The sequence below is a fragment of the Pogona vitticeps genome, chromosome 5, assembly GCF_051106095.1.
Source record: "Pogona vitticeps strain Pit_001003342236 chromosome 5, PviZW2.1, whole genome shotgun sequence".
Lineage (NCBI taxonomy): Eukaryota > Metazoa > Chordata > Lepidosauria > Squamata > Agamidae > Pogona > Pogona vitticeps.
In genome coordinates, this window is record NC_135787.1 from 74,399,270 (window position 1) to 74,415,000 (window position 15,731).

The following is a 15,731-nucleotide window of genomic DNA, read 5'->3' on the forward strand; positions in this document are numbered from 1 at the left end:
CTCTCTCCTTGGTAGGTAACCTATGGTATATTGAAGCTGTACGTAGATTAGACGAGGGGACGAGTCTACCCCCGGAGTTTAGCACAGTCCTCAAGTCCGCTGATCTCTTAGGTAGAAGTTACCAGCAAACGAGAGCCGCCGTTCTGCCCAAAGCAATAGCGAGACGGGCAATAATTGCAAGTACTGTACTGCTTTCAAACCAAGACTTACTAAACCAGAAGTGACACATTAGTGGATGGTGGGGCATCTGTGCCCCTTGCAACTGCAATGGAGTATAGATAATTTAGCAAGCCGAGAAAATGCTGTTGCAAGCAGCGAGGCACTCTGGAGACCCGCAGGCTTTAAACCTCTCAAGAGCGCGCGGCCTGCAATCACCTGCCTCGCCCACCGAGGGGGTGCCACGTTTTAGCAGCTAAAATTTAGCTCACCAAACTGTGCAAACCCCTATTGCAAATTGAACAATGTGTGCCCTTGATGGCCGGCAGTTTTTCTCGCAGGAGCCATGCAGAGAACAGGTGCATAACAAACCCACGTTCTCATTTTTATGGGAACAAAAACTGCACAAACTAGAATCATCACCTTCCCCCAGTTCAGTGAATCTTGTATACTTCATTTCAGTTGAGTTTTGCTTATTGCAGAGTAACATAAACATCGCGTTCAAAACACAAGAAAAACAATGCATTTCTTTTCCCCCCTTGCAGTTAACGCGACACAGTAGATATAATGTAGAAAAGACAGTTGATTTAGTTTCTGATATAAAATTAGAGAGTCTGCGTAAAAGGTCAGTCCATTAAAGCAATAACAGATCCTTATGAATCCATATGATTTTTATGTGGGATCCCCACCTAAGCATCAAATCATAGATCCCATCTATGCCCAGGATTATAACAGAAGTCATGGGTCCTTCTGTGCATGACTTAGCAGTGGTGCAGAAACATGGATCCAAGGTATGGATTCTCATGGATCCACCTGATTTTTATGTAGGATCCTGCCCAAACTACTGTCCAATTATAGGCCCCATCTGTTCCCACAGATTACAATACAGAAATCATGGGTCCTTCTGCATATGGCTTTGCAGTGGTGCAAAAATGTGAATCCCAGGCAGGAAAGAGACATTTCTTGTTAGGTGCGTACAAGTCAGAACTGACTTATAGTGATCCTGGTAGGGTTTTCAAGGTAATGTAAGTAAGGTATTTCAGGAGTACATCCCCCCCCCCCCCCCCGTGAGAGTCCATGTAAGAGCCAGGGAATTGAACCCAGGTCTCCTGGGTCCTATTCTACTACTCCAGCCACTAAACCATACTGGGTATATGCACCATCAAATAGCACCTGTTGATGGAAAAGTTAACTGGCAGACAAGTCCTAGAATCCTATTAGTCATGCTGGTTGAGGGAGTCTTGGCAGTTGTAGTCCAAAAAAGTAACTTTTCTGAGTACTACCAGGTTTTTACTACAGCCACATAAAATCCTTCTTGCAAAATTCTCTGTATCTGTTGCCCAAAATGGAACAAAATTTTTTCTCTTTTGCCTCTTCCTAAATTCTTCGGTTATTTTTTTCCCTCTGAGTTTCTTTCTTAGAAATTTCGGTAGTTTTCTCATTCTGTGTTGCTGACACTTTTCTTAATAAATAAGGCTCGCCATGTGCCTCCTGCTTGCCGGGTATCGCCATGAATGAAGGTAAACTTATAGCCAAAATTAGATGGTTAAAACAGAAATGCAAGAGAGGATGGTACCTTTTATCTTGGGGATCACACAGCCTATTCCACACACACACTTGTATGAATGCACTGACCTTGATTCTACCCATGGAGATCTTAAATTACAGTAAATGTGGCATTATTCTATGAATCTGCTTTTTCTGCTTGTTATAGCTAACTGCATTCATCTCGCCGGCTTTGATTATTGTCCCGGTAATGCACTTGATTTCTGCCCGAGAGAGATTGCTTGTGACTGTAAAGATCAAAAGTCATTTTGAAAGTAAATTTGGAGGTTTTGGGTAGTGTGTCTCTCAGCATGAATAGTTTGTTTGACTGAAAGGGACCTTTCTCTTTAAAAGGACCCAAGAAGGATCACATCATTTCAAAGATGATATTTAAAAGCTAAAAGTGGGAAGTACATAAATATTTAAAAAGAATTAAACAAGTATTATGTTGGAAACAGTAATTGAAATCAATACTTTGGGAAGGCAAAAACCTCATATAATCTAAAGCAGTCACGAAATAAACACAAACATACAATTTATAAATATATACAGTATTCCTATTTTTTCTTCACTTAAAATTGCACTAAAATGAACACTAACACCAAAGTATAAATTACAAATATTTATAATTGCAATTAACATTTACAAATCTGTTTAATTTCATAATCAACAAATTAGCAAAACAATGCTGCTGTCTCTTCCTCCCTTTCCTGTCTTTTTCCTCTTTTTCTCTTTTCTCTGATTTCAAGGGTCTGTAAGCACCCGGAGGAAGTACAAAATGGCATTAGGATATTTGTCTCTGTTCCTTCCCTGTTTCCACATCAGCAGGCAAACCCCTCTCCCAGGTCCATTGACTTGGGAACTGGGCAGATGTAGCTCTGCATCCTTCTTTCATTCTGCCATTCATCTTGGGAAAGTTGCTTGCCTCGCAGTTGTTGTTGTTTAGTCGTGTCCGACTCTTGGTGACCTAGCAGTGGGCAGCTTCATTTCTGTGTTGTTGTTTTCTCCACTTGAGAAGCAAGATAAAGACTCCAGGGTTTCTTCTATGTTTCTTTCTCTGCTTTCTTGAGAGGAAAAAGGCCCAGAGAAGGGAAAGTGCCTTTGTGCTACCAAACACCACAATAAACCAGCCACACAGCTAGATCAATGAGGGAGCAAACAAAACGCTAAGCCAAGCAGGGACCTCCATTGTTTGTTTAACTGCTCCTGCTGAAAACAGGAGGGGTCAACCATGAGCACCAACATGCTCTTGTATGCGGCAAGCTAGGATTCCTATGTGAGTTTGCTGGTGGACTCTTTCTGCTCTTCAGAGGCAATGTCCACCTTCTGAACTAAACAAAGCCGGGCTATTTGGGCCCTTCCTCTTCAGCTGCAGTCCTTCAATTTTTCCCTTGTTCTTCAGCTGGGAACGTGTCACTGGGTGATACTTCCCATGCTTCAGCATGGAGGCTGTGAACCTCGTGCAGTGTTTCCAGCAGGGAATCCTTGGAATCAAAATCAGACATTCATTCATTCATTAATTTCAAAGCAAAGCTGTCTCTCCCCTATGACCATCCCTGTAGGAACCCTGTTTAGACAGTGTGGGTGTCATGATTTTTATGGGATATTAAGCAGAGTAAGTTGGCGTTTTTTGTTTTGTTGTTGTTGTTGTTGTTGTTGTTGTTGTTGTTGTTGTTGTTGTTTTAAAGAAATGGTTCCTCTTATGAACATCCATCTAACTCAGTCTTTTTTTTTTCTGGTGAACATAATCCTGGTAGGGGCAACAGGAGAAGAGTATTGCCAAGGAGGAAGAGCAGAGGGAGGGCTTCTATAAGCCTTCTGCCTTAATATACATGACCAGCATACCTGGGTAAAGGGAAATGGTGCTGGGCTAGGAGTATCTAGAAAAAAAAAGCACTCAGCAAGGGGTGGGTGAAATCCCTCTTCCTCTTTGGTAGTTACCAACATCTGTCGGGGCCTTCAACATGCTACTTTGCAGTGAATAAAGAACTGCATCACAGTATGGCTGGAACTACTGTACTTTTTCTTATAGGAGAAAGACATGAGTAACTTACCCAAAGGTTTGAATCGTCTTTCTTCACATTGGTACGATTAGGAGGCGCCACCAGGAGACTAGGAGAGATAATCCACACAACAGATTACAACCTGAAATCTTAAAGCAACACCAGCTAGATTGGATTTGGTCAGCAGTGAGCTGCACTGAACATACATACCCATGTATGTCCTCCATACCTCCTCCTGCCCTCGATGAGTCCCTTTTCCACCCTCCCTACTCTCCAGGACCACTCATAGCATTTCAGTGAGGTGGTCCCATTGACCTTAGCCAATATCATTTTAAATGTTTCTAGGGGTTATGGAGGGTTTCGAAAATTTTCTTCTCCTTCCTAAAGAGATTCTGTTGCATTTTTAAGAGTAAAAATAAAATTCTAATTTTGACAGACTTCATGCTAATATCTATGCTTAAGTGGCATCAACATAACACAAAGGGAAGCAGAACAAAAGTATTGTCTGGACATGACCAATGCTTTGCCTTTGTCTGTGATTTTTGAATGGTTATCTTTTATGCTACTGAATCTACATTTATACTATTGAATCTGATACTGGTTGTTCTGGGTTTTTCGGGCTCTTTGGCCGTGTTCTGAAGGTTGTTCTTCCTGACGTTTCGCCAGTCTCTGTGGCCGGCATCTTCAGAGGAGAGCAATCTAATACTGTTTAGAGATGGGCCTGAACAGCCGATCTGGTGGTTTGTGCCAGATTGTTTTTTTCAGCTGAACAGGTGTTTGGTGCTTCCCACTCAGAGGAGGCGGGGCAGGGAGTCCAGGGTGCTGCCTCTGAGTGGGTGCCTGCGGAAGGAGGCGGGACTGGGAAGCACCAAATACCTGTTCAGCCAAAAAACAAACCAAAAAATGAACGGGTTCAGCAGTTAATGCCCATTACTGTCACATCAACCTTAGGTTAATTTTACTTCTGCTTCTCTCTTGCTTTGCACATTTCTATTCTTCAGATTCATTTTTTCCCCCACCACTACTATGCGCACAAGGTAGGTACACTCTCCAGGATTAGATACCTCTTGCTATTGCTGGGTGCCTTCCTCTGAGACTTCCTGTTGTTTAAGTGATCAGATCCAATTTAGCCGTAATGTCACAAAGGTGGGATGTCATAGAGACACAGTAGTGTGAGCCTCAGAAATCACTGTACTGAGGTGAATAATTGCTGAAGATTTGAGGCCTCACGTTCCCGTTGCAGCCTGAGAACCTTGATATAGACATGCAGCAAAGCACAGTAAGCCTTGAATTGTGCCCTAGATACATCAGTAGAAGGCTGTTCTCAAAGGAACGATCCTATATATTCACATCAGATGAGGATGTCCTGCTCTGAGTTTCTCATATTCAAAGGCCAGATCAGGAACCAAGAGAAACAGGCCACCTCAAATCTCTACAGTTTTCTTCCCTAGACATTGCCATTTGCTTCTTACCTTCTGTTAGATTAATATATTTTCAATAGTCGGCCGTTCTATGAGCCCTTGTTACCGAAGTCACTGCTGATAGTGGTGCTTTTATTTTTTTCCAATTTTTAATTGTATTCATTTTTAAAAAAAATACTAATTACACATTATTTTAGGGTGGCATTGAAAAAAATTCGGAGCCCTAAAAAATGCATTTTAGTAAATGATTGATGGTTTGCTTTGGGGTTTTGCAGGGATGTCGGCAAGTCTTTCCCTCCAAGACCCAAGTTTGAGTCTTTGTGCCCAAGTCGAAGTCTTTGTCTTTAAGCCCAAGGCTCAAGTCTGAGTCTCGAGTCTCTTCCCTACCCCCTGAGGCTTGGGATTCTGGACTGGGAGCCAAAACCATGGGCCTCCCACCCCTGCACTCCCCAGTTACCCAGCTGATAGGCCTCCCTACCTGCTCCTGCTGTGCCCCCCGCCACCACGCCCCTGCTGCCTCTACTGCACCAGCACTGCTGTTGCACCCCCAATGCTGCTCCCTGCCACTGCATCCCCACCTGCTCATTCCGCTGCTGCTGTGCCACCTTCCCTGCCCGCTGTCTCTGCTCAGGGGCATGTGTCTGCCCAGCCTCCCTTCTGGCAGCCCCCTGTCTACGCAGGTCTGGAAGGCAGTGTGGCGGCAGCAGCAGTGGTGGCAGGAGCAGGTAGGGGTACTGTCATGGCAGGGGTGGTGAGGAGTGCGGCAGCATTGGCGGGGGGACTCAACAACACAACTCAGAAAAGTGATTCCAAGTTGTGAGTCGAGTCCAAGTCATTTGAAAACAAACAAACAAACACAAGTTGAGTCCCAGCTGAGTCACCAGTGTGACTTGAGTCAGACTCGACAATGAGTCGCATGACTAGAGTCGCCATCCCTGGGTTTTCCAAAAAATTCTGTTATTTTTGCTATTCATACAAACTTGATTAACAACCATGAGCAGCTTAGGAGGATTTAAAAACAACAGTTGCTTTGAGGGATTGACTATATGACTGTTTTAACATTGTTATTGCTACATGATGGCTTGGTTTGGGGGTTAGATTTACTTGCCCAATTTTGCATCATCGCCATTTTGGGGGCTTAAAGTCTGTTTAAAAATGTTTGAGTATCTGCCTTTGTGGTTTGTGCTGGTTTTTGAATCTTAGTCCTAAAATGATGTTTGAACTCTCAATATTTACACTTACACGCATTTCCCTTCGGCTCTACCTATGGTGGCACTGTCATCTGTTCCACCAGGCCCACTTGGCACCAGTTTTCACTTACAACAATTCTTTGATGGCAGAGGTTCACTTTCTCATTGGGGATTTAAGACTTTGTTATAGACTTGGAGTAAAAAGCAGTAAAAATAAATGAGGAACACAGTTTCACAGTCTTCAGCCATTTAAAGTCTCTTGTGGCAAAGATGCTAACCCACTTTGCTCTTCTGGTGTATGTTACCATGGAACAACAGCCACTTCAAACCCCTTCATTAAGTTTGGGGTTGTCACGTAACGTATAATAAACTCCTTTGCTTGGAATATCCCTGTTACCAAACCAGACAGCTAGTGGTTCCTTTCCCCCAGGGTGGATGATTTTTTAAAAACAAATTGATTTAAATCACAATCAAATCCACCCTGATTTCCACTGCAGCTTAAACACTGGCATGGCTAAGGGCAGTGTTATAAAAATTATATTGCCATTTCTACAGTTTAAGAACACTTTTGGTGAAAACAAGTTATGTTGCATTGGTGACATTCAGTTCACTATGCGCTCTAGCATTGGCCAACAGTATGCATGGTTTTTTATCTTGTAATTGCTGTTTTCAAAAATAAGAAATAGGATTTGTAAAACAAAAATATTTTTATTAAAATATAAATGCACAAAAGCTTGAAAAGTTTCAGTGTTCCAAGTGGTCAAGTTTTTGAACTGGAAATCCTTTTATTTTACTTCTTTCTTTCTAGTTCAAATCCATTTCGTTCTTTACATATACAGTATCAATACAGATGCTTGCTTTTACACAAGCTTCAACAAAAACATGTATTCTGCTTCACAGCTTCTTCACAAAAGCAGACACCTCAGCTCTTTATAACAGCATCGCTCTGAAGAACTAAACCCTTTTGTGGTTGTTGTGGGTTTTTCAGGCTCTTTCGCCGTGTTCTGAAGGTTGTTCTTCCTGACATTTTGCCAGTCTCTGTGGCCGGCATCTTCAGAGGATTGGAGTAGGAACTCTGTCCATCTACTCCTCCTCTTTTCCCTCTGACCTTTATCTTTGGAATTGGCTTGTTGTAGACTGTCTTTCCTCTCCTTTTATTGTTGCTGCTTCTTTTGAGCTTGCTGATGGCTCCTCTTGACTGTGGACGCTCTGTGTCTCTGCTGATGATTTCATCTTTTGAATTGATGGCCTCTGTTGGAATGTGTGCTTCGTATGTGGTTTCTTTTCCTTCATTTTCAGGTGTTCACTCAGGTATTGTGAAAATGCATGTGCAAAAACATCTCTCCCTTTTATATGTTGTTTCTTCATTTGGAATTCTTAGAGACACGAAAGAACTGGGAAGGAATTGTGATTTCCTACATTGCTTGTTTAATAGGCTCACTGCAGTGCATTGTCATGTCACAAGGTGGTGTCTTGCATCATCAAACTGATACTGCTTTGCAGCATGACTTGGAAATGATGAGTCTATAAATTTATCCACCAATGCGCAGGTGGCCGTCTTGAGCACCCAGTAGATTCATGAAGATGGAATGATGCCGATGACTGTCTACTTGCATTGACAGTTGTCGAAGGAAGGAACTATGCCTCTTGAAGCAGCTTTGAATACACTTGCTGCTTAGGTTCCAGAGGATTCAATGGAGAAAATTGCTTGTGCAGTACCTAATAGGATAGCAATACACAATAGGATGGCAATATGGGGCTGGTGGAAAATTACAATTTTAGGCCTTTGGGCAAAATTCAAAATGTTGAACTTGGGGTATGAACAGATTGCATATACTGGTTCAGTTAATATACTGCTTTAGCAGCAGGTTTAATGTGATAGGGAAGCCCATTTATTCTGGTGGCTAGGCTGTCTCAGGAAAAGCTCAAGTAGAGCAGTTGATGGCCTGGTTTGCATGGGCATGTAAGGGTCTGCCATAATGAGTTCCTTCCCTTCTTAATTGGGTACTGCTAGTGGGGAAGTTTGCTTGACTCACCAGCAGGAACTAAAAGCATCCATTGGGTTTGTACTGATATGGAGATGCCATGCTACATTACTAAAATTTAAAAGACAGTTATTTTGCTTGAGACTCCTTCTATGAAAAGAAATATGGATTGCAGACAATTACAACCTTTTGTCAGGCACTACTTTAATTTGTGCTTAGCCTTGATGCGCAGCGTTCTTCAAATGTTTTGGCAATTTGAACAACTTCAAAAGGACTAGCGACATCATAGAAGCCCAGCCAGGAACTGTTCTCACTTGGTGCTGTTGTCACTATTGGCAGTTGTTATAGACAAGCAAACCAGAAGAACTAGGCAAGTGGTGTCCCTACCCGTCTTGACTGTGTGGGGCCCTGAGATGTGTGCAGCGACTTTAATTTCCAGTGGACCTTGCCACACACAACAGGGTGCATTCACTCAATGGTAACTTCCAACCTTGTTTGGCAAAAACATAATATCAAGGCAATTTTATGACCTCTTTTCGTTAGTATAATTCTTTCCCTTAACGTCACTCTTGTGCTGTGTGAGATGTTAGTTGCATTACCATGCAGTAGCCCTCCCAATGTTTTTCACCCAGGAATGCTGTGTGCACTGACTACTATTTCCAACTAAGCTAACCACACTCACTAGGTTTTGTTTACGCTATGGTATACTTAACATGCTCCTTCATGGATTGCTGCCTTGTCGTGGTGAAGGGGCTTGAGAAACTCAGAGAAGCTATGGGCTATGCCGTGCAGGGCTACCCAAGACGGACAGGTCATAGTGGAGAGTTCTGACTAAACGCAATCCACCTGGAGTAGGAACTGGCAATGCCACTCCAGTATCTTTGCCAAGAATGCCCCATGATCAGAAACAAAAGGCTAAAAGATATGACGCTGGAAGATGGGTCCCTCAGGTCGAAAGGCATCCAACATGCTACTGAGGAAGAGCGGAGGATAAGTACAAGTAGCTCCAGAGCTAATGAAGTGGATGGGCCAAAGCCGAAAGGACGCTCAGCTGTGGACGTGCCTGGAAGTGAAAGGAAAGTCCGATGCTGCAAGAAAAATACTGCATAGGAACCTGGAATGTAAGATCTATGAACCTTGGTAAGCTGGAGGTGGTCAAGCAGGAGATGGCAAGAATAAACATCGACATCCTGGGCATCAGTGAACTAAAATGGACAGGAATGGGTGAATTCAGCTCAGATGATTATCGTATCTACTATTGTGGGCAAGAATCCTGTAGAAGGAATGGAGTAGCCCTCATAGTCAACAAAAGAGTGAGAAAAGCTGTAATGGAATATAATCTCAAAAATGATAGAATGATGTCAATACGAATCCAAGGCAGACCTTTCAACATCACAGTAATCCAAGTTTATGCACCAACCAACATTGCTGCGGAGACTGAAACTGAACAATTTTATGATGATTTACAACACCTTCTAGAACTGACACCAAAGAAAGATGTTCTTCTCATTCTAGGGGACTGGAATGCTAAAGTAGGGAGTCAAGAAATAAAAGGAACAACAGGGAAGTTTGGCCTTGGAGTTCAGAATGAAGCAGGGCAAAGGCTAATAGAGTGTTGTCAAGCAAACAAACAGCCCATCACAAACACTCTTTTCCAACAACACAATAGGCAACTCTATACATGGAAATCACCAGATGGGCAATATCCAAATCAGATTGATTATATTCTCTGCAGCCAAAGATGGAGAACCTCTATACAGTCAGCAAAAACAAGACCTGGAGCTGATTGTGGCTCTGATCATCAGCTTCTCATAGCAAAATTCAAGCTTAAACTGAAGAGAGTAGGAAAAACCACTGGGCCACTCATGTATAATCTAAACCAAATCCCTTATGAATACACAGTGGAAGTAAAGAACAGATTTAAGGAACTAGGTTTGGTGGACAGAACAACTGATTGGTTCAAAATTGGGAAAGGAGTACGACAAGGCTGTATATTGTCTCCCTGCTTATTTAACTTATATGAAGAATACATCATGCGGAAGGCTGGACTGGAGGAATCCCAAACTGGAATTAAGATTGCCGGAAGAAATATCAACAACCTCCGATATGCAGATGATACCACTCTGATGGCAGAAAGTGAGTAGGAATTAAATAAACTTGTAATAAGGCTGAAAGAGGAGAGTGCAAAAAACTGTCTGAAACTCAACATCAAAAAACTAAAATCATGGCCACTGGTCCCATCACCTGGGAAATAGAAGGGGAAAATATGGAGGCAGTGACAGATTTTACTTTCTTGGGCTCTATGATCACTGCAGATGGAGACAGCAGCCACGAAATTAAAAGACGCCTGCTTCTTGGGAGGAAAGCGATGACAAATCTTGACAGCATCTTAAAAAGCAGAGACATCACCTTGCCAACAAAAGTACGCATAGTCAAAGCTATGGTTTTTCCTGTAGTGACGTATGGAAGTGAGAGCTGGACCATAAAGAAAGCTGACCGCCAAAGAATTGATGTCTTTGAATTGTGGTGCTGGAGGAGGCTCTTGAGTGTCCCCTGGAGTGCAAGGAGAACAAACCTATCAATTCTAAAAGAAATCAAACCAGAGTGCTCACTGGAAGGACAGATCCTGAAGCCGAGGCTCCAATACTTTGGCCACCTCATGAGAAGAGAAGACACCTTGGAAAAGACCCTGATGTTGGGAAAGTGTGACAGCAAGAGGAGAAGGGGACAGAGGATGAGATGGTTGGACAGTGTCATCGAAGCAACCAAGATGAATTTGACACAACTCTGGGAGGCAGTGGAAGAGAGGAGGGCCTGGTGTGCTCTGCTCCATGGTGTAACGAAGAGTCGGACACGATTAAATGACTAGACGACAATACTCAACATGGATGGCAAAAATGGCATCACAATTTATTTTCATGAGGTCCCCTTAATTAAATTGCTTTTACATCACTGTTGTGCTATGTCAGATGCCAGTTACGTTATCTCACAGAAGCCCAGGCATCCTGTCTGTAGGAACACCTCTATCTAATCATTTCTGCAACACAGCAGGGTTGCTTTCATGAAATGGCCCCACAAACCCCACGGTCAATTTTGGCAGTGATTGCCAAACATGGCAGGGGGAAATGACCTCTCTAGGCATTTAGCAAGAGACCTTTTGGCACAGAATCAGGACACTGATGTGGGATGTAGGGGAGTTGGGTACCGTCCTTGTTCTTATGAGAATTTTGAAGCAGGCAACAATTTTAGGGCGAGCAGCTGCAGTGGTACTCCAGTTCAGTCTCACTGTGATTCACTTCCTATTTCATTGCTGGGCCTTTTTTTCCTGTGGGGCCTGTGCTGGAGCAAAAGAGATATGGCCAAAGTACAGTGTGGGGTGTTTTGGCAGAGGGACAAAGTGCAACTCCTCCAACTAGTGGAGGAGAGCGCCAACCTCTGAAAGCTTATGCCAGCAGCCCATGCCACACGAGGAGCATCATGGTGCGGTGGTTAAGCTGCAGTACTGCTATGAAAACTCTGGTCACAGCCTGAATTTGATCCTGGGCTCAGATAGCTGGCTCTCGATTGGCTCAACCTTCAGAGGTGGGTAAATTGAGTACCCAGCTCGCTGGGGGCAGGGATGATTTGTAGCCTGCATAATGAAATTATAAACCACCCAGAGAGAACACTTTGCACGAGACCTGAATTCCTTCGCATAGCTAGGTGGGTTACACAAGCAGGTTATGCCAAGATGGCAGCGCAGTGCAGATCAAAATTTAAAGTCCTGAAGCAAGCCTTTCATAAGCCGATGCTTGCCCTCAGGGTCACTATGCTGTTGCCTCACAGGCCTACCTTCTTCCTCTGGCTACACCAGCTGTGGTACCTTGGGGTGAGACCCTGACCTGAGGATGCTCTGCATATGTATTCCTATGCTCCCTCATGTTTTGCCTTCCTATATAAATCTTAGCAGTCTTTTGCCCAAAGGGAGCAGAGGGCAATTAACACATTATTTTGGTAAAAGGGGGGGTTGATTTTAGGAATTCCATCCACATGTCAACCTCCCTGGCAGTTGCAGGGCAGGAAGTAACATATGTGCGTCTGTACACATCTGAGTCTGCATGCCAATAATTTAGGTAAGGTAAAGGTTCACCTTGACATTTAGTCAGCCGTGTCTGACTCTAGGGGGCGGTGCTCATCCCCGTTTCCAAGCCGTAGAACCAGCGTTTGTCCGTAGACAGTTTCCGTGGTCACGTGGCCAGCATGACTAGGCACTGAACGCTGTTACCTTCCCACGAAGGTGGTACCTATTTATCTACTCACATTTGCATGCTTTTGAACTGCTAGGTTTGTGAGGAGCTGGGACAAAGTGACGGGAGCTCACTCCGTCACGTGGATTCGATCTTACAACTGCTGGCCTTCTGACTCTGCATCACAGAGGCTTCTGCGGTTTAACCCGCAGCGCCACCATGTCACCACGTTGCCATCAATTTATGGTGACCCTTTAAATTTTTTTGTAGGTAGCGAGTACTCAGAAATGGTTTACCATACCCTTCTTCTGGGACCACCTTAGGACTGTACTGCTTACCCAGAACCACACAATCCAACTCGTCTGGTATTCATAGTGGGAAAGCAAAGTTCCAACACCTGGCTCTGCAGCCAGAAACTTAATGCTGAGCTATCCTGGCAGCTTCAGTAGTGTTTACCAAAGCAAAGTAAAACATAGCAGAAGTAGCAGAAGCTATGTTCAGGAGCTGCAGAACTTGGCTGAACATCTGGCCTTTTCATGCTGGGCAGTTGCCCCGTGGAAACTTCCTTGTACTGATCATGTGATGTCATCAGAGGTTTGAGACAGACTCACCATCTTTTGAGAGCCACTCAAAAGATGAGACCATGTGACAGGAATTCTTGTGGGCATGCCATGCTGTTTCACATCAGAGGGAGACCTTCAGAGTTGAGGTATACCAAACCCTGGCTGAAGGAACAGGAGACTTTCAGTGTCATCAAGGACCTCATTTTCTTAGACTTTTTTTCTGATAGGAATGAGTGTGACTTTGGATCAATGAGTTCTGACTCCTGTCCTCTGAAGATGCCAGCCACAGAGACTGGCGAAATGTTAGGAAGAAAAACCTTAAGAACACGGCGAAACAGCTGGGAAAACTCACAACAACCATACAATGAAACTTATGCGCTGAAATTCAGTTCTGAAGGATGGGAATGTGACTGGCTGCACTATTCTGGAAGTGAGCATCCAAGATTTTAGAGTTTCCAGGCACTTCTTTCACTTTCTGAATCCAAAGTGGGGAGGATGCATCGGGGTAATACCTATTTCTCCCCCCCCTTCTCTCTCTGCAGATTCTGAAGAAGTGGAGGGCAATCTTTCTAGTACTTCTGAACAACTGAAGCAACCTATAAGGGGTAGAGGAGGTGAGTCAGGACCTTTTATTCTCTCTCTCTCTCTCTCTTGCACAAATGTTAGCCAGCTACAAAAGACCCAATCCACTGCAATAGTTGCTACCCAGTTGCAAGCAGGACACACCAAGTGCTCTGGGCCTGACAGAAAAATCCAAACAACATGTCAGGCACTTGAAGCCACAGCAAGTCCTTAGTGGGAAAATCAAGCATACGGATATTGGCAATTGTGCCACATTTGAAAGAACGGTACATTACTGCCTATACTCCAGGGATGTAGCTTGGCCATGTGTGGTGGGTGTCAGAGCAGGAAGGGTTACTAAAAGAAAGGTCGCACAACTCCCAGGGTGTAGATGATAACATATATGCCAGTCTGGCATAGGAGTAAGGGGAAGGAAGGAAATTCTTGGAATTTGTATTGTCTGTGGTCTTCCTGCTTTTCATTAGCCACTAGATTTCCCAAGGTCAAGACTTGGCGTGCAGTGTTTGCACTGCACAACCTGGCTTCTTCCTGTGGTTATTTGTCACCGTGTATAAAAAAAAAAGACAGATGTATCCCACAGAAGATGGTTGGAAGACAATAAGAACCAATATTACTCCAATCTACCTTTTTATATTTTATGTTCTGCATATAAATTGAACAAAGAACATAAAAGTTAGGTCAGGACAAGGGTAGCCATTTGAAATATCAAAAAAAAAAAAAAATCAATGGAGGAAAGGAGTTTGGATCCAGCAGTGCTGATCACGTCTTGGATTGATTTGTAGTGTTCAAGTATAATCTGCTTTTGCACCCTATTTTTTAATCTCCAGTAGGATACATTTCATATCATTGGTGCCTTTTAGTGCTGGTAGTATGGTGTTAGCTACATTTCTTGAGTTCTTAGTGTTTACTCCTCCAATTTTCACCCCAGAATAATGTGCACTAAACACACAGCAGCAGTACCATCACTCTCACAAAGTAGCAGTTCTGAAGAAATAAACCTTTTAAAACTGTTCTCCAACAAAGGGGATTACAAAGACCCATGTTTTCCAGCCAAAGTCAAAAATCTCTAGCTCTCTCATGCTGGATACGGATGTGCAGATAAAGCACCCTCACCTCCCCCTACTGTTATTTGAGAGAATAACATCAAAGCAAAGGTGCAGGTAGTGTACACCTTCCTATGTGTCATTTTGTGGCAATGCACACCTGAGCCAGAGATAGGAATCCCAGGCATTATGACTGCTAGAAGGGGGTTCTCTGTTGGCCTTTTTAATGTCAGAACCCACTGAATATGTTACAGGATTGTCACCTCAGACTGCAATTCCTACAGTTCTATTTGGGTGGGTGTGAATTAACCAACTGCACTGAGTACAGAATGAGATGATCAGGAGGACGCCTAATGGCATCAAATAGACTGCAGCCCTAGTGCTGTGCCAGAAAAGAGGGAAGCAGCTGGTAAAAAGGGCATGATGGGCTGCTTTTCTTGAAAACACGTATGGTTTCCAGAAAACAGGGCAAACCAAACTACACCAAAATCAGATAGTGAGTTATATGCTGTTTGAGTGCCCTCTCAGTAACTAGAATAAATTCTGGGGCTCAAACAAAACATTTTAATTTAGAGAGACTCCACAAAATGGCTAGACATTTTTCTCTATGTTGGAATCGTTTCTTTCAAGTTCATTTAATTCACAACTTAAATACGCTATGGGATGTTTCACAGCTTCATATTCCTGTAAAAAAATGTCTCCCAGAACTAAGTCTGAGGCATCTGCAGCAATGTGAAACTACTAAAATATTGTGTTTCTGCACAACTAGAGACAGTGATTATGCAGTTAGAAATTAAAAGATCTCAATTACAGCTAAGGGGAAAAGAATTAACAAAAAAAAGAGAGAGAACAGAAGAATAAAGACAGAGAAATTCAATTACTTCAGCTTGGAAATCACAGAGAATAGAAAGCAAGGGAAATACAAGTGAAGGAGAAAAAAAACTAAGTTTATGACAATAAAACATCCTAACAAAAGAGAAAAATAGTAGGGACATGAAATGTAGTGAATAAAGGTTG